The sequence below is a fragment of the Herpailurus yagouaroundi genome, unplaced genomic scaffold (assembly GCF_014898765.1).
Source record: "Herpailurus yagouaroundi ecotype Mexico unplaced genomic scaffold, PumYag 67383, whole genome shotgun sequence".
Taxonomy (NCBI): Eukaryota; Metazoa; Chordata; class Mammalia; order Carnivora; family Felidae; genus Herpailurus; species Herpailurus yagouaroundi.
In genome coordinates this window covers 25,344-45,562 of record NW_024420199.1, presented here as the reverse complement: position 1 = coordinate 45,562, position 20,219 = coordinate 25,344, and the positions used below count along the sequence as shown (strand labels likewise).

General features: G+C 36.7%; 1 pseudogene; it reads right to left on the bottom strand.

Moving 5' to 3' along the window:
* Positions 1-932: 932 nt before the first annotated feature.
* On the bottom strand, positions 933-3,950 carry LOC121024951 (40S ribosomal protein S23-like; annotated as a pseudogene).
* Between the last annotated feature and the right edge of the window lie 16,269 nt (positions 3,951-20,219).

The window sequence follows — 20,219 nt, the reverse complement described above, 5'->3', positions numbered from 1 at the left end:
CCTCAGCATCAACTCACTAACCAATGGTAAGGATCCATTTATAACCTGAATCAGTTAGATGATAGGCACTGGATTGAGGAATAAGAGCCCCACCTCCTAACTAACTCTTAGAATTTGAGTATTGGTTGCTTGGATATGCAGGTACTTAGGGACTTTACCATTTGCCAGATCAGAGTTTGTAAAGTATGGCCTGTGAGCCAAATTCAGCCCACCCTCTGTTTTTATAAATAAAGTTTTATTGGAACACACCCACAATACTTTGGCACTGCAACGGGAGAGTTGAGTAGTTGAGACAGAAATTACATAGCCCAAAAAGGCTAAAATCTTTACTCTATGGCCTTTTACTAAAAAAAATTTGCTACTCCCTGGGCTAGATGGTCAAAGCAGATATATAACAACCACTATAAATCTTTCAGCAGATCCACTCCTTGGTCTGTCTGCCAAATACTTTTTTTAAATTTTATTTTATTTATTATTTATTTTTGAGACAGAGCGAGCGAGCACACTCTTGTGGGGAAGGGGCAGAGAGAGAGTGGGAGAGAGAGAGAGAATCACAAATAGGCTCTGCATGCTGTCAGAGCAGAGCCCAACTCGGGGCTGGAACCCATGAACAATGAGATCATGACCTGAGCTGAAATTGAGAATTGGAGGCTTACCCAACTGAGCCACCCAGGTGCCCCCAGCTTGAGAAATTCTATATCAGGTCTGTTCTTTTTGCCCATCCTCTATTTTTCTGGAATTGTTTACACAAACCTTTGTCCTCAGTGAATTAGAGTCTTCCTATGGACAATAGGTTTAAGAGATTCATACAACCCTTATTTCTTTCTAAAGAATATTTTATTTATTTATTTATTTATTTATTTATTTATTTATTATTTAATTATTTGTTGGCATATGAAAATTTATTATTGTCATGTTTTCACCATCAAAACTTATGATCTTGGTCTTTATTTCTTGTCTTTGCATAAGGCCAAAAGACATTGGCTACTTTGATAACCTTAAAGCAAACTCCAGGAATGTCATTGACAGCATGACCTTTGAGACAAAATCCAGCAACCAGAACTTCATCATTTTCCTCAATAAAATTCAAACAACTGTCATTGTGTACAAAGGTTGTGATTTTTTTTTTTGCCATTCTTGATTAGCTGGACCCTGACACACTTCCTAATGGCAGAATTTGTCTGTTTTCTTTCAACCCCTACTTTTTCCAGCACAATTCCTTTTGCATGAGAAGCACTTCCAAAAGGGTTGGCCTTCAGGGCTGTGCCCAAATGTGCTTTCTTGTATTGTTTATCATGCTACTTCTGATCTCCTTGGTAGCTACCGAGCTTTCTGGCACTTGCTCATTCTGTTGGCACCACAGGCCTGAGCAAAAGAGCTCTAAAAAATATTTTGAAAGTAAACAAACAAAAATATATAGTATCAAACGTGGATGAGAAGCAATTGAATGTGGCCATTCTGTCATTGTGTCAAGCACAATCTAATTCACAGATATGGATGACTGAGGCCTGAGCACTCTTTAATAGAATACAAATATCTAGGCAAGAGTGAAGAATAACTGCATCTTGATGAGGGTGAAGAAAAGAGGCAGGATATTTGTGGTAGAGGCTTGAAGTGGATGATGGGGATGTCCCTTAGGACTTTATAGGGATCTTGGAGCTATGGTGCTTCAGATTATACTAATACATTTGGAGAAAAACATAAGCTTGTGAAGGCTCTTAAGACTGAAAATTTATGCAAGGCTTTGCTGGACCCTGGCTCACTCCATGAAAGGGCCTCTCATACACAGTGGCCTCTCAGAAGGGGAGACACCAGCTGTGAGTTATGTTTTTAACTTCTAGGAAACAGGCTACACAGAGGGTCTATGTTTATATTATGAGTCACGGCAGGGACAGGTGGTGGGTCTGAAGTTTGACGTTTGCAAATGATGTCTCTGACTGCCAGGATTGTTCAGAAGAGTTGCTTGTTTGTAGGAGTGAGTTTGGAAAAGAAATGAAGAAATGAAAAGGTTTCTTTCTCTCAGTTACCATTTTATAATTAGACTCTTTCCTTGAATTTGTTAAGGAAAAATGATACCAGTATACAAGGGCTATTGTAGCAACTTAAATTCATCAACAAAATGTGAGCAAAACTTCAAATGAAAAGAACTGAACACCAGATTCTACCAGCATTGGGAATAATATAAGAATGAATGAATAAATAAACGAATGAATGATGAGGGAAACTCTGGATAAGGAAAAACAAAAATTAAACACTCCTTTTTTTCTTAAATGGAGAGTCAGAATTCAAATATTGGCTGCCTAGAATTTCCATTATCTTGACCTTAAAGTTCTCCCTTTTATTTCTGCTTTATATCTTTAAAATGTTATCTGCTTTATATCTTTAAAATGATGTCTGAGAGATGTTTTAGCTTGTCACCATAATATCTATCAACATTTTGTGGGTCCACTTCTTAGTCAGAAAGATTGACATCAAGAACATATTATACAGAACTGCCAAGGAAGTCAATCCAAATACATTTGCTGTATGTATTTGAATTTCACACTTAACTGCTTTGACAAAGATTTGAATTAGAGAACAAAAGAGGAACTTTGAAAGAATGGCAACAGCAACAAAAGAGAAATACATGACATTGATCTAGGTATAAATGCACATGCACACATACACACATTCACACAAACATAGACATAAATTGCAAAACTTATTCTGGACAACCACTCCCCATGCTCTACCACTGATGTGACTTTCATCTCCCAGTTCATTATTAACCTAGGGGCATTTGAAGATGAACAAAAAGGACATATTCCACAATTCTGATGAGAAAATTCAACCTTCAATTTGAGTTAGAAGATAACAGCAAAGAGAAAGCTATTTCTTTCAAATTTTGTGCATCTCTCGTAGGTAGATTTATGAAGACTCAAGGAAGTATCTTACCCAACTTACCTCTGTGTCTACTAAAGTTTGCTTTTAAAATTTGATCTAAGTTATGAGTGTGAATGTATAGTGCAGAACATTAAGCTTCAAATAATATTTACAACTTATTTGGCTTTGCAGTTGTTCTATATTGTTGCCTGAGATATATATTTGCATTTTTGACTGATGGGACCATCCTAGTCCAAAGAACTCCTTTCTGCAGTGTCCAGCCCCAGCAGCCCAATTCAAATTCTCAAGCAGACCAAATGTTCTCTTGAATTCCATGGCTTCACTCACATTGTTCCCTTTACATGTCGTGTTATACACCCACAAGTACTGATTCAATGTTTTTTATTTCTTGTTGGTGTTTATAATAGACATGTCATGCTTGTTATTTGGGTTAAAAGGCTAGGGCTGAACACTCTAGGAACTTGAATTAGCCCCATGCCAATGTTTTGGAGAGGAAAGAGTACAGATTGCGGAAATACAGAGGCCAGAGGTGAATTCTAGGCTCTGCTGCTTACATACTGTAAATATTTATTTACATACATAAATACTGTAAATATTTATTTACATATGTAAATATTGCCTCATAGGTTTACTTTAAGTATTAAAAGAGCTAGCACATGGAAAGCTTATAACACACTAGCAGGTACAGTTCACAGAAGTTTTCTTAGTTCTGTAAAGAGCAGGATTCATGTCCGACTGTCATTTGTGTTTTACAAATGCTTGTTGACATTTCATAAATAATAGCCACTTGAGTGCTTAATGTGCAGTGTTCTATTATTCTTGCAAATTAATTTCTGTTAAAATAATTTCTTGGCCTTAACAGATCTTCCCAGCTGAAAACCCAGAGTGCTTGCCCAGCTTGAGTCTCAAGGATCTCCACAGCTCTCCAGGATGGTTGGGTGGGCTCCCCAATTTCATCCTCGTGATCAGTCCAGGCCAAAAGAGGGGAAGTGACTCACCAAACGTCCTGTTATCAGGATACTTCCAGTCTTGGAATCAGGCAGCTCTTCAGGCCCTCTCTCTGGCATCCTGCCTAATGTATTTATCTCTGTAGCTTCATGCTCTCATAGTCTTTCTGGGGCTAAAAGGATAGCAGAAGCACCCATATTATGGACTTTGCAATGTCTTCTTTGAGATACAGAAAGAGAAGAGGGGGAAAAAGTTCAAAGGATAGTCAATATTGCTTTCCTCTTTGAACTCAACACACAAGTCATTCTATTAGATTGAAAGATATGAAATTGTTTTGGTAGTTCAAAAATGACTGAATTTCAGCAATTTCATGTTGTTTTGTCCAATATAACAACTAGTGAGCTGTGTTTCCTACACAAAGTAAATGTCTGTTGGTTTTACTTTCTATTGTAGCCATTCCAAATGTTTTCCATCACATAGTTGTTCAATTGTGTTTATGGCAATGCCACGTCTGCTATAGAATGGAGGGAATGGGATAGGAAGTAAACTTGTGCTGAGTGCCAAGCATGGGCCAGAAACTCTGTTAGGCATTTTACCCGCTTTTAGTCTATGTTCAAAAACGTTGTACGGTGGACATCAGGATCTCTTTAATATTCACCTTTTCACTAAGTATGCTCTGTGAAGCTCAGAGAAGTTAATTAAATTTTCCAAGTTTGTAGTCAATAAGAAGCAGAGGAGTTCTAACCCAGTTGTATCTGACTTAAAGGCCCAAGCTCTCTCCACTTTGCCATATGGCCTTCCTTTTATGGTGAACTTCTAGGATGGCAGGACCAAAGTTGGTTTAAACTTGTTTGGTACAGTCCATGTGGGGCCATAGATATTGAGTTGGTTAGTAATATCTGTCTTCTTCAAATAGGCATGTGTAATACAGAGTTTGCTATATGAGTTTGGAATTTAGGAGAAATAAATTATGAGATGAAGCTAGGGAATTACACATAATAATTCCCTATAAATGTTTCTCGAATGAATGAATGATTAGATGAATTACAGATTTTGAGAGTCACCAGTAAGTAACATTGAATGTATATCCTTCTATATTTTTCTATCCATATCCATTATTCAAAGTATTTGAGATTATACTATATAAACTATTTCATCATTTATTTAGAAATAACTTTTATTGATTTTTAACAGGTATAAATTTCTAGGATTTAAAACTCATCTGGTAAAGAAATTTCTGTTTTTATATAACTAATCTTAGTCTGCATTTGAGCCCCATTCTGTCTACTGCAAAAAACCTAATCTTGCTAATTGAAAGTAAACTCAGCTATATTAGGGTTTTCTTAATCGATTCAGTGTGGGGTAAATCATTTGAGACTGAAATTTAAGTCCCAGACGTAAGGGGCTTACATTACATCACTGAATCATGAATGGGGGTGGTTAAATAAAAATAATTTGTCTGACAGCAATTAGGTGTGGAAGAACAAGTAACCACCCTTAAATGAGGAGGGTAGAAAAATATATCCAGTATCCATCCTTATCCACCTGACAAAAGGGGACCCTGGGGAGGATAATACCTGCCTGCTGATTTGTATATGGGAGTTACTATTGTAGACAAATTTTTACAGCAACTTTATTCTTACCTTCTTTTTTTTTTTTTTAATTTTTTTTTCAACGTTTATTTATTTTTGGGACAGAGAGAGACAGAGCATGAACGGGGGAGGGGCAGAGAGAGAGGGAGACACAGAATCGGAAACAGGCTCCAGGCTCCGAGCCATCAGCCCAGAGCCTGACGCGGGGCTCGAACTCACAGACCGCGAGATCGTGACCTGGCTGAAGTTGGACACTTAACCGACTGCGCCACCCAGGCGCCCCTATTCTTACCTTCTTTAAGGGGTGATACCTATATTTTCTTTGTGAGGGAAAAGGATTTGCTAGGGGTAGTAAATGTGGCAAGATGAAATATTATCTGGTATATTTCCTGCCCTCTCACATATATTTTTACCTTGTGATATTTCCCTCTTCCTGTTTGGATACCTGAGAAACTATAGCCTCACAGGAATTCTTGGTGTCGCCCTAATGTGGGTATGGTATAATAGAAATGGCTTTCTTTCATATGAAGGTCAGAGAATGTCCAAGGTAGCTCCACTGAGTTTCCCATATCTTTCAGAGGTGTGGAACATAGTCCAGTTTTTCTGTGTTCCCAGCAGGCTCAAAAGTTAGCTGAGCAAGAGTGCCTATGGTGCTGAGCCAGTCTCATGGTCAAGTTGAGAGGCTGCAGCATGGCAACATGAACCATATCTTTGTGGTTTAGATGGGAATTAATTAAAATATCTTAGGGATGTCACCAAGAGTAGTAAAGATCAAAACACTACATAAGCTCTGATAATTTAGATGTCATATAATGAGAAGTGGAGACATATTGATGGGTTGGATTTATCATACATTAACAAAGAAAAATGAGAAGAACTGAATTTACACTAAATTGGAGACAATATACTTCCTACTCACAACAGACTTGGAGCTCAAAATGGAGATTAGATTTAGTTACAATATAGAAAATACACAAAGTGACACTTCTTATATACTGTGTACTTTATTGTGTCTTGAAAATTCACACCTGCCATATTTTTCCCTCCTTGTAAAAATTATATTTATTTATTGGAGGAATTTTACAAAACATAGCAGAATTTCAGCTCTTGATCAGAACCAGAAATGAAACTTAAATATCTCAGACAAAAGAAGGAAGCAAAGGTGAGGATCATTACTCCAGACATCTGTCTGGAAGTTTTTTTCAGTAAAGGAAACATTCTTAGAATCCCCATTTTCAGAACTCTTTAAGACATGTGACAGAAATAAATAATTGTAAAAAATTTAAATAATGCAGACATGAATAAGGTGAATCTGTTTATATTACCTCTTTTTTTCCAAAGATATCTTTTGATCTAAAAATCCTTTAATAATTTCTTTGTATTTATTATACTAGCACCTATGTATATATACACACACAAAAGTTGTTCATATCTGGGACACTTGGGTGGCTCAGTTGTTTAATTCCCCTTCAAAATAAATAAATTTAAAAAAAGTGTTCATATCCTTACCCTATTTTTCTGTTGGTGTGTAAGTGCATTTTATATATTAAGATTATTGACCACTTTTATATTATACTTTACAAATATTTTCTCTCAAGATTTTTTATGGCTTTTAATTGTATTCATGATAATTTTTGTCATATAGAATGTGTTTACATTTTGCTTATGCACAAAGTTCATAAATAAATTTGGACCAAATAAGAGTGCATCATTGCTAATTGTATAAAACTCAAAGTCAGCTAAGCAGGAGATCAGAAATCTACAAAATTGAAACCCTAGTAAATGCAGGACTTAGTGTGGGGCAGGGCTCTCAGTGTCAGTTTTAGTTTTGTATCTCTGCTCTCACATTTATATGTTTGGTGATTTGGGATAAGCAACTTATCTAAGCCTCCAGAGGTTTCACCATTATTAAAGGATATTTAAAAAGTTATCACTATGATATTCCTCTATTCTAGCTTTTTAGGCTAAGGGGCATAGTTTCACATTGTATGTTGATGTCATGTTTTTCCTCCTTTTTTCCCTTCTCTTTCCCCCTCCTCTTCCTCTTCCCCATCTCCTTCTGCTCTTCCTCCTCCTCCTCTTTCCCCCCTCTTCATCTACCTTGGACAACATGACTAACACGTTTAAAGCAACCACTCCCTGAACCCTGAAAACACATCTAGCAGAAAGGCATATAGGGAGAATGAGAGTTAGAATCATCTTATTGCCATTTCTTATGTGTTCATCCTTAGAAAAGTTATTTACTTTCTATAAACCTAAGGTTAATCATCTGAAAAATGTAAAATATTGCTGCCTTCTTTAAAGAATTTTTTTCCAAAGAGAAAATGAGTCAATCTAAAGAAGTTTTCTGGCATGTGCTAAGGCTTCTGGGATGTTATCTAACCTCATATGGCTTCCTTTAATTATAGTGATGACTGTGATATTAACTAAATAGTATAGTGATTAAGCAATGCCCTTCCTACTTAGATGAGTACCAAATTATCAGTAAAAACTTGAATGAAGGTAAATTGTATCTGAACATTCTATCATTGTGTCAAGTAGTACTTGACACAGGGAGGGATGACTGAGGCCTGAGGACTCAACTGAATACAGAATACAGATTTCTATGAAAGATGAAAGCATGACTTCCTCTGGTTGGGGGTGAGAAGAGGTAGGATCTTTGTGGGAGAAGCTTGAAGTGGATTATGGGGCAAAGGACATTGTAAAAGTCTGGGAGAGATGGTGCTTCAAATTGCTGTCTGTGGTAGATCATGTTTCTTAAGACGGTGGCAACAATATTTGTCATTCCACGTGCTCCTTTGGAATGTGACCTTGCGTTTAACCAGTCAAGAATATAAGTTTATTTTCCTTTTCCTTGAATCTTTCCAGAGTCCCTGTATTTATTTTTGACCAATAAAATTCATCAGAAGTAATGCTGTAGAGTTTCCAAGTCTGTGCGCTAAAAAGTCTTCAGCTTTCACCTTTATCTCTTGGAATTCTCCTTTTTCTGTAACTCAGCTGCCATGCTGTGAGGAGTAATTAAAAGCAGTAACGTGGAAGGGTCCACGTGGAGAATTGAGTCTCCTTGCTGCTAGCTCCAACTGAGCTCCAAGTCAGTGGCATGCATCTGAGTCTTTAGTATGTGATACTATTTTTGACCTTTTGACCATCCCAGCACTCCAGCTGAGGCCACCTTAAACAAAAGAACCACCTAACCAAACCATAGAATCATGACAAAGAATAATAATAAAATGTTGATGTTTTAAGCGTCTGTGTTTGGAGTGACTTGTTATGGAGCAGCAGATAACCAAACACTGCCTACATTTGGATTGGTAGAATATGGGAAAGACTATATATATATATATATATATATATATATATATATTATTTGTGAAAGCTCTCAAGATCTGATGAACCATGACTCCCTGACCCACCTCGTGAAAGGCCCTCTCCTATATGGGGAACTCTCAGAAAAGAGAGACACAAGTTTAAGATTATATTTAAAAATTCCAAAAGACAGAGAGTTGCTTACAGATGATACTACATAGTTAATGAGTTTTAAAGGCTAATCTCTGCATATGATGCAATGTGACTGTATTCCTTTTTTGAAGAGTGGTAAGAATGGTCCCATGGTTTTGAAATATAAAGAAAGGAATGAAATGTCCTCTTTCTCTCTGATTATTTCATATCTTGGACTGACTTCTTTCACTTTGGAAGTAAGAATTTGATCAACATCCAGGGGGTGCTGCAGTATTCCATAATTACCAACGGACTTTTAGTATCAAATACAATTAAAATGACTATACATGAGCTACTGCTACAATTCAATTTGTTACAGAGCAGAAGCAAGGGAGAAGAGAAGGAAATAAACCTTAGAATAAGAAAAAATATACCATATTTTAAGAGAAAGAAAGGGTTCTGAATATTGGCTGTTTGGACACCTTGTTGTCATGATTACCTCTCTAGAATGGGATGTACAGTTGTTCCAGACAGTCACAATAACATTCATTAGCATTTAGTACATCCATTTCCCTATTAGCAAAGGTGGGAACCCAGTTCAGTTATTATAATAACATAAAATTGAGCTTAAATTGTTCAGTAAAGGTCCAAATTTAGAGATAAAAGAATCCCCAACAAAAGGGCAGCAATGAAACTGCAGAAAGGCATGCAGAAAATTGTAGGCAGGAGCAGAGATACAAACAACACATCTATGTGTGTGTGTGTGTGCGTATTTATAGAGCACTGCTCTCTCAGAACAATCCTTCTTCCAGGACAATCTTTATCTCAGAGACTTGCTGGCATAATTAAATTAATTGACCATGTAAAGAGGTTATCATAGTGAGAGTTCCCTTAGCTTGTTCCCTAATGGGTAGGCTTCATGTATTTTTGGGTGGCCTCTGAATTCTATCAGGTACCTAGGGCATTTATAAGATAAAATTAATGGAAAGCATGTATCAGGTGACTACTCTCTAGAGGCCTAATCTTCTTACATATAATTCTTGTCAAATTGATTCTTTGCACATAAGAGAGCTTCTTCTTTCTCTTCTGAGACTCAGAGTGCTTGCAGAAATGGAGATCTCATTGATCTCCACAACATTTCTGAATGCTTGGGAGTGCTTTGTGCTTCCATCAGGTATCACTTAGGAACTGGGACACAGAGTTCCTGACTCTTGTTCTTGTCTCCTTCCTGCAGATTCATCATTATGCATGATGTTTCTACTATATCTTAACATTTGAAGCTCAAGGAATACTAGACCCTCCCAAGCCATAGGTATTCATCATGTCAGTCTAAAAAGTCCAAAATGGGTTAGGAAAAGCACAATGATTGAACCCTATCAGCCAACTGGTTCCATTATACAGAAATGATATTGGATCACATTCATGATATAAGCATACGGTTAGTTTTCTTTTTGTTTTACATTTCTGAATGTTTCCTATGACATAGTTATGCTACTGAGTTAATGGCAGAGTTATTTCTGCTAAAAAAGAGAAGAGATGGAGTGGGAAAAAATGTGTTAAATTTTCAGTCAGAATGATTGAGCGCACTACTTTCCATATGCTTTCCTTTGAAACTTGGATAACAATCCCTTTGTACGGATCAGGAAGTTAGGTCTTGGAGATGCTAAGCAAACATTCCAAGTTTACACACTGTAAATGAGTGGCAGAACAGGAATTTTAACCCATGTTTGCCTATTTCCAAACCCTATGCTCTCTCCATGCTAATACCATGTAGCCTTTTATTTAGATGGTAAGCTTTCAGAGTTCAGGTATTGTCTAATTTGAATTAGCTTGATAAAGTGTCCATGCCTGGTCATACATGTAAATATGTATTAGGCTATAGTTGGATAGCAGGGCTTGGAAATCTGAAGAAAAGCCTGTGATGGAGATATGGTTTGATCTGGCAGTGCCTTGCACTTACTGAGGGTAGAGTAAGTATTTGTTGAATGAATAAAAGAACGAGAGAAAGAAAGAAATTTATATTTGTTAGTCATCAGTTAGAAAATAAAACTTGGGGTGCCTGGGTGGCTCAGTCAGTTGAGCGTCCGACTTTGGCTCAGGTCATGATCTCATGTGAGTTTGAGCCCCGCGTCGGGCTCTGTGCTGACAGCTCAGAGCCTGGAGCCTGCTTCTGCCTCTGTGTCTCCCTCTCTCTCTGCCCCTAACCCACTTGCATTCTGTCACTCTCTCTCTCAAAAATAAATAAACATTAAAAATTTAGAAAATAAAACTTAAAGAATATCTCCTTTTTTCAAATTATGTGATTGAATACAGAATTGGATTAGTTCTGTATCAGCTATTTCATGAAATGTTTTTTTGGTAAATAAAGTGTATTTCTTTTATGTTGTGAAAAATGATATTTTTAGTAGATATAGTACATTGTACACTCACAGAGCTAATGCAATGTAAAAATTGCAACACCTTTAGTATTGTCTAGAACACAGTAGGCTTTGAATAAATACTATTCTTGTCTCTCCCATTAAAGATATGATTTTAATATAAATTAAATAGGAAATTTTTATAGAGAATATTTGAAGATGTTGACAGCAACAAATAAAATGTAAATACATTCTTAATTATCTGTGAGCTTCAGCATTATTTCTGAATTGTAGGATGGATCACCTGATAAATATGGGAAAAGGTAAAAATAAACATTATTCCGTTTCCTTTAATTTCATGTGCTTTCCTTTCTCTTATATTACCTTTTAGTGGGCCATCAGAGAAAGTTTCCTACTGAATCCAGGAAATAAATAACAGTAAGTCTCTGATGGTTAGAAGACTGGAGATTGAAGATCAGGGATTCAGACGGTACACCCATTACCAGTTATTGTACCATGGACATGTTTCTTCCTCCAGGATGGCCTCATTTCTAAAATGAAAAATGCTGTATATTAGATTGGGCAATAAGAAATTGATATTATTTTGGTCAGAAATGGTCCAGTATTGACTATTTCATACAATTCATTTTCATATAACAGTGGTTAGGAGTATGGGCTGAAGACGTCGGTTTGACACTAGGTTCCATGTTATAGCAGTTGAATCTTCTGTATTTCACGTTTATTTCCTTTCAGATGGGGATAAGAACAGTATTTACACCACTATGTGTAATAGAGAATTAAGTGTTATAATAAGTAAAGTGTTAGATACATTGCAAATGCTCAATAAATACTACCTTCATTTATTGTTGTGTTGTTACTGTTGACTTTCCAGAGAGCAAATAATGGGGGAAATGTTACTTTTTAGATATTAAAGTGTTCTACGAAATAACAATATTAAAACAGGATAAGACTGGTGGAAAAATCTGATATACAATTTAATACAATAGAATAAAAACTCAGTCTTAAAAAGGTTTTATGGCATTTCTAACCATTAGATAACATGTATTATTCAGGAAGTGGTGTTTGGAGAGTCAGTAAATTCTTCATTAAAATGTAACTTTTGATCATCTTACCATCTTACCATTCTTGGAATTCTTTCTCTCTCTCTCTCTCTCTGCTCCTACCCCATTTTCTTTTTCTTTCAAAATAAATAAACTTTTTTTTTTAATTTTTTTGTTTTCAACATTTTTTATTTATTTTTGGGACAGAGAGAGACAGAGCATGAACGGGGGAGGGGCAGAGAGAGAGGGAGACACAGAATCGGAAACAGGCTCCAGGCTCCGAGCCATCAGCCCAGAGCCCGACGCGGGGCTCGAACTCACGGACCGCGAGATCGTGACCTGGCTGAAGTCGGACGCTTAACCGACTGCGCCACCCAGGCGCCCCACAAAATAAATAAACTTTAAAAAAAACAAAAATAAAAACAAAAAACATACCATGGTATTTGTACAAAAAACCTAATATATAGCTTAGTGGTAAATAATTTTATTTATTTATTTATTTATTTATTTATTTATTTATTTATTTAAATTATAAAAAAAAATTTTTTTTTACAAAGTTTACTGTAAGCATGGAGCCTGACACAGGGCTCAAACTTCTGACCTGTGAGATTATGACCTGAACCTAAATCAATAGTTGGACATCCAACCGACTGAGCCACCCAGGTGCCCCAAGGAAGTTTTTAAAGCTCAGAAGTTTAACCAAATCACACTGTATATATATTTTAAGTATTTAGGACTCAAAGTCATTAGTAGTTTCCAGTTAAAGAAAAATGAAATATCACTTATCTCATAAACAATCAAAAATTAGAATGATGTGTAATGCCAAGTGTTGCTGGAGGTTATGAAGACTGGTCACACTGCTGGTAGGAGTATATACTAGTGAATTCATTATGGGGATCTATATAGAAGTGCTTAGTCATACCAATGGTACAGCAATTCCATTCCTGGATGTATACCTCAGAGTCATTTTTTATATAGCTAAATAAGGGAATATGTATGAGGATTATTTGTGGTGGTGGGAAATTGAAGGAAAGTTGGAGGTCGATCACAGGGAGAGTGGAAAATACATGTCTGTTTTTCAGAATCATTGCTGATTTCTGTTTCTGATACCTAGCCTTTTCTCATCGATAAATCAGCTCTACCATCAACAAGTCACTGAACCTCTTTTAGCTTCTGTTTCCTCAACCAAAAATAAGGAAACTGGATTGATCAAGGTGTTTTATCCTTTTTACTTTCTTTGATGTGTTATTTCAATGGGCATTCCATATACCTTCACATTTTTGTGCATATGCCCTTTCAATATTAGAATAATAGACAATAACTTTAAATAGTAGTTTAAACATTAGCAATTTGACTCTCTTTCAGAGGACTCTGTGCTATAAGATCTCTATGTAATAAGAATAGCCAGTTCATAATTCACTTAATCAGAATGACATGAATGAAGATAGCTTAACACGGAGTGTATCTATGGAAAAACATAAAACATGAAAGAGTAGAAAATGGCATTTTGTTGGGAATTGAAATTTTACTTGAAAAAAAGTGAGCACTGTTGTAAAACTCATATTATCATGGGGATCCTTTTTTTTTCCTTATTTCCCTCTTATTTTATATCTTGACCATTTAAAAACTTGATTTTTAATTCCAAATCACAAAGAGTAATATATGGTAAAGCATGAAAAAAATGTTGATGGCAGGGGCGCCTGGATAGCTCAGTTGGTTGTGTCCCACTCTTGATTTTGGCTCAAGTCATGATCTCACAGTTCATGAGATCAAGTCCCTCTTGGGATCCTCTCTCTCCCTCTCTCTTTGTCCTTCCCCCGCTGGTTCTCTCTCTCTCTCAAAATAAGTAAACTTAAAAAATGTTGATGGTAATTGTAAAAAATGTCAATCATTCTAGGAGTGTCTGAAGTAAAATGTGAAAGTCTAGCCCTCAAAACTAAACAGTATTATGTAATGCCTTTGTCTACCTCTTGCAAATTCTCATGTAATATAATGGAACAAACCTTTTTCAGGCCTCTATTCAGGCCTCTTTCTACAGCATTTGGCTGAGTAGTACTGTTCTCTGTTGTGCCAAACTATATCTGTTGAAAAAGAAAGAAAAGCTTACGTACAAGTAGGAAAAGTAATGACTCTCTGTTTACAGGGTCTAAAGCAGAATGTCTGGAATTGCTTGTTTTCTGCCTCCGTCATATGACCCTTAAGTAAACCTTTTACTTTTCAGAAGTTTCTCTTGGGGACCAACCCAGGCCAATCCAGCATCAAAATCAACAATCTCTGCTCAAGTCACTTATTTGAACCTTTCTATCTCTTAGACATCAAAAATGGGAAAGTACCAACTTTTAGGTTTCAAAAGAGGTGCTAAGCATTAAGAGCAGGCATCTGCAACATCTTGCAAAGTCTAAACATCTTTCTCTTTATCACGGTATCTTTGGTAATGAGTGCTCAGATAATAAAACAGAGCTGTATCCTTCTTTCAGGAGATCCTTGTGATCAGTGAACAGAACAGTCTCCTTCTGCTGATGAGATAAAGTAGGAGAACATTTGACCCACATATTAGTTCAGTGATAACCTGGATTAACTTTGGCCAAATATGGTTCTGGCCTTGGGGTACAATTTCTCTCATAATAACTATTATACAAGCATTTTAAGAACATTTTTTATATATTCTACATCAAATCGCAACTGTAATCCAAGGTGACTACACTTGCCATTATTTACCCCCATGCTGTTTCATGATGTGCTTGTGTTTAATATCACCATTTACTACTGACCACTCTGAGATGTATTTAATTATTGTGACCTTAAAGATTCTGCTTAGTGCAATCTAAGGCCTGTACTTTCTAACAGGACATCAGTGCAGCCATGCTCCTCACTTCCCTGAGGCTTTTTTTTCACTTAATTCCATTTTATGGACTTTAAATTGGTACAACTTTTCTGGGTGGCAGGTGGGGAATTAAATTAAGCATGTGTATACACATGTGAGGCAGCAATTATATGTCTTGAAATGTGCCCTAAGGAAATGGTTAAGAATGTGCACAAGAGCATGGAAGCAATAAAATTCGTCAGCCTAAATACTTAATTTTAGTCTTCACTACAGACATAAATTTATTGAAAGATAAAAATAAAACAAAGGATGCCTGTAAATGAAAGGGTATATGGAAACATAGGTAAGTGTTTTAGAAATACACAAACACACAGAAATACTCATGTGTACACACATCAAAGTAGTCATCAAGATCTATTCATAAAAACCTAAAAAGTACCCGTATGAGTTTTGGGGGCACAAGGACAAACTCATAAATGAGCTATTCTAAAGATTAAAAAAAATTTTAACATTTATTTATTGTTGAGAAACAGAGAGAGACAGAGTGTGAGCAGGGAAGGGGCAGAGAGAGAGGGAGACAGAGAATCTGAAGCAAGATCCAAGCTCTGGGATGTCAGCACAGAGCCTGATGTGGGGATCAAACTCACAAACTGTGGGATCATGACCTGGGTGGAAGTCAGACGCTTACCGACTGAGCCACCCAGGCACCCCCGTAAATAAGCTGTTCTAAACACAAATCTGAAATGCCTTCTTTAGCAAGGGAACTGACAATGTCATTTATCTCACCATTATTTTTTATAAGAAAAATGCACTAGTTGTGCGGTAGGATTATGAAAGATATGTTCTTTTGATATTCTATATTAATTTTTCTTTCATGGATAGGTGTTATGAGATAAAACATAAAGAATGAACTTTCTCATTAATATAAGTATACAAGCTTCTGCAATTTTAATAGTATGTGGAAACTCATTTGGTAAGACCTAAATCAAAGTAAATTATAACAAAATTATAAAAGGGTGAGGATATTCTTTGGTATATAGTAAAAGTCAGCACTAACAATCCATGTCACTTTTGAACATAAAAATACAGACATGAACACTTTAGAGGTATAACATATTACAATTGTAAACAAAGAAACAAATAAACAAAAACCCTCAGACCTCATCCTCAACCTCCTTGAGCTTGCAGTCTAAAGGGTAAGATAGTGAAGCTAGCAGTATGATCAAGTATTGTAGTTACTATCATAGGGAAAGTCAGTGTGCTGTGAGAGCAGATCAGATAGCACAATTACCCGACTGGGCTAGTGTGTGTTGGGGAAATTTCCCACAGGAAGTGATGTTTAATCTAGGACCTGAGGAATAACAAGGCATTAACTGAGTAAAGAGAGGGCAGGGCTAATATGAGACCCTATCCAGATATAACAGTCAGGAAATACTCTATGACCTGCTTCATCCCTAGGGAAATCCTGTGTGGAAATCCACTCCCAGCATTTGGGCATGTCCGGAAAAGTGCGTGAAACTTAACAGCACAATTGTAGAAAGTGCCTGAACTCTGCAGTTCATGCCCATGAGAGAAACCATGAATGAGACTTCCCAAGATTTGTCAAATCTTTAACTCTTTTTACACCATCTTGGCAATGAGCTCAGTCAGGAAGACACAAATCTCAGAAGGCAGCCACAGTTGTGGTGAGCATAGCATAATGCATAAAGTTGCTGAATCACTATGTTGTACACCTGAAAGTAATGCAACGTTGTGTGTCAGCTATACTCAAATTTAAAAATAAGTGAACGCACAAGTGAGACGGTGGCTGAAATGATCAAAACATCAGGATAATTCTACTCGACTACTTCCCCTTTCCCTTTAGAAGGAGGGATTGGACTACCAGGATTCTTGGACTCTGGTTTATGCTAGTGGGCTATGTATGATGTCTGAGCCTGGTCATGTGTGTACAGATGAACACTAACACTGAGCAGATCTAGTGAAGTGTAGACTATTATACTTCTGGAGCTCAGGAAAGATGAGGTCAGGAAGCAAAGATTTAGGGTGGCACTGGGCGGCACACAAGACAGTCAAACACCGCATGATAAATGGATGAATGAATGAATGAATGAATGAAAGATTTTGGAGAAAACAGAAAATGAAACTGTGTGTTTATCTCTTCAGGCGTTTTCCATCCATATTTATCTTTTGACATAGATTGGGATCATGCTATATATCTGCTTTCTAATCTGATTTAATTTTTTTTTAAGTTTATTCATTTTTTTGAGAGACAGAAGCAGAGTGCAAGTGGAGGAGGAGCAGAGAGAGACAGAGACCCAGAATCTGAAGCAGGCTCCAGGCTCCGAACTGTCAGCACAGAGATTGATGCAGGGCATGAACCCATGAACTGTGAGATCATGACCTAAGTTGAAGTCAGACGCTCAACCAACTGAGCCACCCAGGCACCCCTAATGTGATTTTTTAAATATTGTTCATTTTTATTATTACTAGAAATTCATTGGGGTGCTTGGGTGGTTCAGTCAGTTAAGCGACTCACTCTTGATTTCGGCTCAAGTCATGATCTCATGGTTCATGAGTGCAGAGCCTGCTTGGTATTCTCCCTCTCCCTCTCTCTCTGCCCCTCCCTTGCTTTGTCTCTCTCAAAATAAAATTAAAAAAAATATTTTTTTTATTTTCAATAAAATTTAGAAAAATACCCATTGTAATTAATGTGGATATCAATTTGAATATCAATTTGAATATCATAGAGCAGGAATTTGGGGAATGAGGAAGCTGTGTTCCATCAACCAGAGCGAGCTTTCTGGAAGTATCCTAGAGCAAGATATTTCTGAGGAACTCAGGAACTGCCTATAACTTGAGAGAGGGGGAATAGGCAAGCCCAGCCCATCTTAGAAGGAGATGTGTGTGTGGAACATTCTCCAGAATAGATCACATATTAGGCTGCAAAAAAAGCCTCAACAAATTAAAAAAGATAGAAGCCATGCCATGCATCTTTTCTTTTTTTTTATTTTTCTTTAACATCTATTTATTTTTGAGACAGAGAGAGACAGAGCATGAATGGGGGAGGGGAAGAGAGAGAGGGAGACACAGAATCGGAAGCAGGCTCCAGGCTCTGAGTCATCAGCCCAGAGCCCGAGGCAGGGCTCGAACTCACGGACCGCGAGATCGTGACCTGAGCTGAAGTCGGACGCTTAACCGACTGAGCCACCCAGGCGCCCCATCATGCATCTTTTCTAACCACAATGCTAAGAAACTAGAGAGATCAGCCACTAAAAAAAAAATATGGAAAGGCCACAAATACATGGAGGTTAAATAACATGTTACTAGACAATGAATGGGTCAAATAAGGAATTAAAGAAATCAAAAAGTACTTGAAAACAAAGAAAAATGAAAACAAGTGGTACAAAACCTTTGGGGTGTAGCAAAAGTGGTTTTAAGAGGGAACTTTAGAGCAATACAGGCCTACCTCAAGAAGCGAGAAAAAAACTCAAATAACAAGCTAATCTTACACCTAAAGGAGCCAGAAAAAAAAAGAACAAACAAAAGTCAAAACCAGAAGAAGAAAATAATAAAGATAAAGGTGGAAATAAATTATGTAGAAATTAAAAAAGCAATAGAACAGATCAAAGAAACCAGGAGCTGGTTCTTTGAGAAGATCAGCAAAATTGATAACATCTCTAGCAAAACTCATCAAAACAAACAAATAAACAAACAAAAAGGTGAAAGAGGAGAAATAACAACCAACATCACAGAAATACAACCAAATTGTAAGAGAATATTATGAAAAACTATATGCCAACAAATTAGAAAACCTAGAAGAAATGGACAAATTCCTAAAAACATATAACCTACCAACACTGAAGCAGGAAGAAATAAAAAATTTGAACAGAGCAATTACCAGCAAAGAGAGTGAATCAGTAATCCAAAAAAATCCCAACAAGCAAAAGTCCAAGACCAGATGGCTTCAAGAATAGTTAATACCTAATCTTCTCAAACTATTCCAAAAATTAGAAGAGGAAGGAAAACTTCCAAATTCATTCTATGAGGCCAGTATCACCCTAATACCAAACCAGATAAAGATACCGCTAAAAAAGAGAACCACAGGCCAATATCTATGATGAACATAGATAAAAAATCCACAACAAAACATCAGCAAACCAAATCCAACATTACATGAAAAAAATCATTCACCACGATCAAGTGGGATGTTTTCCTCAGATGCAAAGGTGGCTCAATATTCACAAATCAATCAACATGATACATTACACCAATTAGAGTAAGGGTAAAAACAATATGATCATTTCAACAGATGCAGAAAATGCATTTAACAAAGTACAATATCCATTCATGACAAAAACTCTTAACAAAGTAGGTCTGGAGGGAACATACCTCACCATAATAGAGGTTATATATGAAAAACCACAACATTATCGTCAATGGGGAAAAACTGAGATCTTTCTCTGTAAGGTCAGGAACGAGACAAGGATCTTCACTCTCACTACTTCTATTCAACATAGTACTGGAAGTCTTAGCCATAACAATCAAACAACACAAAGAAATAAAAAGCATTCAAATTGGTATGGGAGAAGTAAAATTTTCGCTATTTGCAGATGACATGATACTGTATATAAAAAACCTGAAAGACTATACCAAAAAAACTGCTGGAGCTGATAAATGAATTCAGTAAAGTCGCAAGATACAAAATCAATATACAGAAATCCACTGCATTTCTATACACTAATAACGAAGCAGCAGAAAGAGAAATTAAAACAATCTCATTTACAATTGTACTAAAAATAATAAGATACCCAGAAATGAACTTAACCAAAGAGGAGAAAGACCTGTACTCTAAAAACTATAAAGAAATTGAAGATGACACAAAGAAATGGAAAGACATTCCGTGGTCATAGATTGAAAGAACAAATATTGTTAAAATGTCTATACTACTCAAGTAATCTACAGATTTAATGCAATCCCTATCAAAAAAACAACATTTTTGGGGTGCCTGGGTGGCGCAGTCGGTTAAGCGTCCGACTTCAGCCAGGTCACGATCTCGCGGTCCGTGAGTTTGAGCCCCGCGTCGGGCTCTGGGCTGATGGCTCAGAGCCTGGAGCCT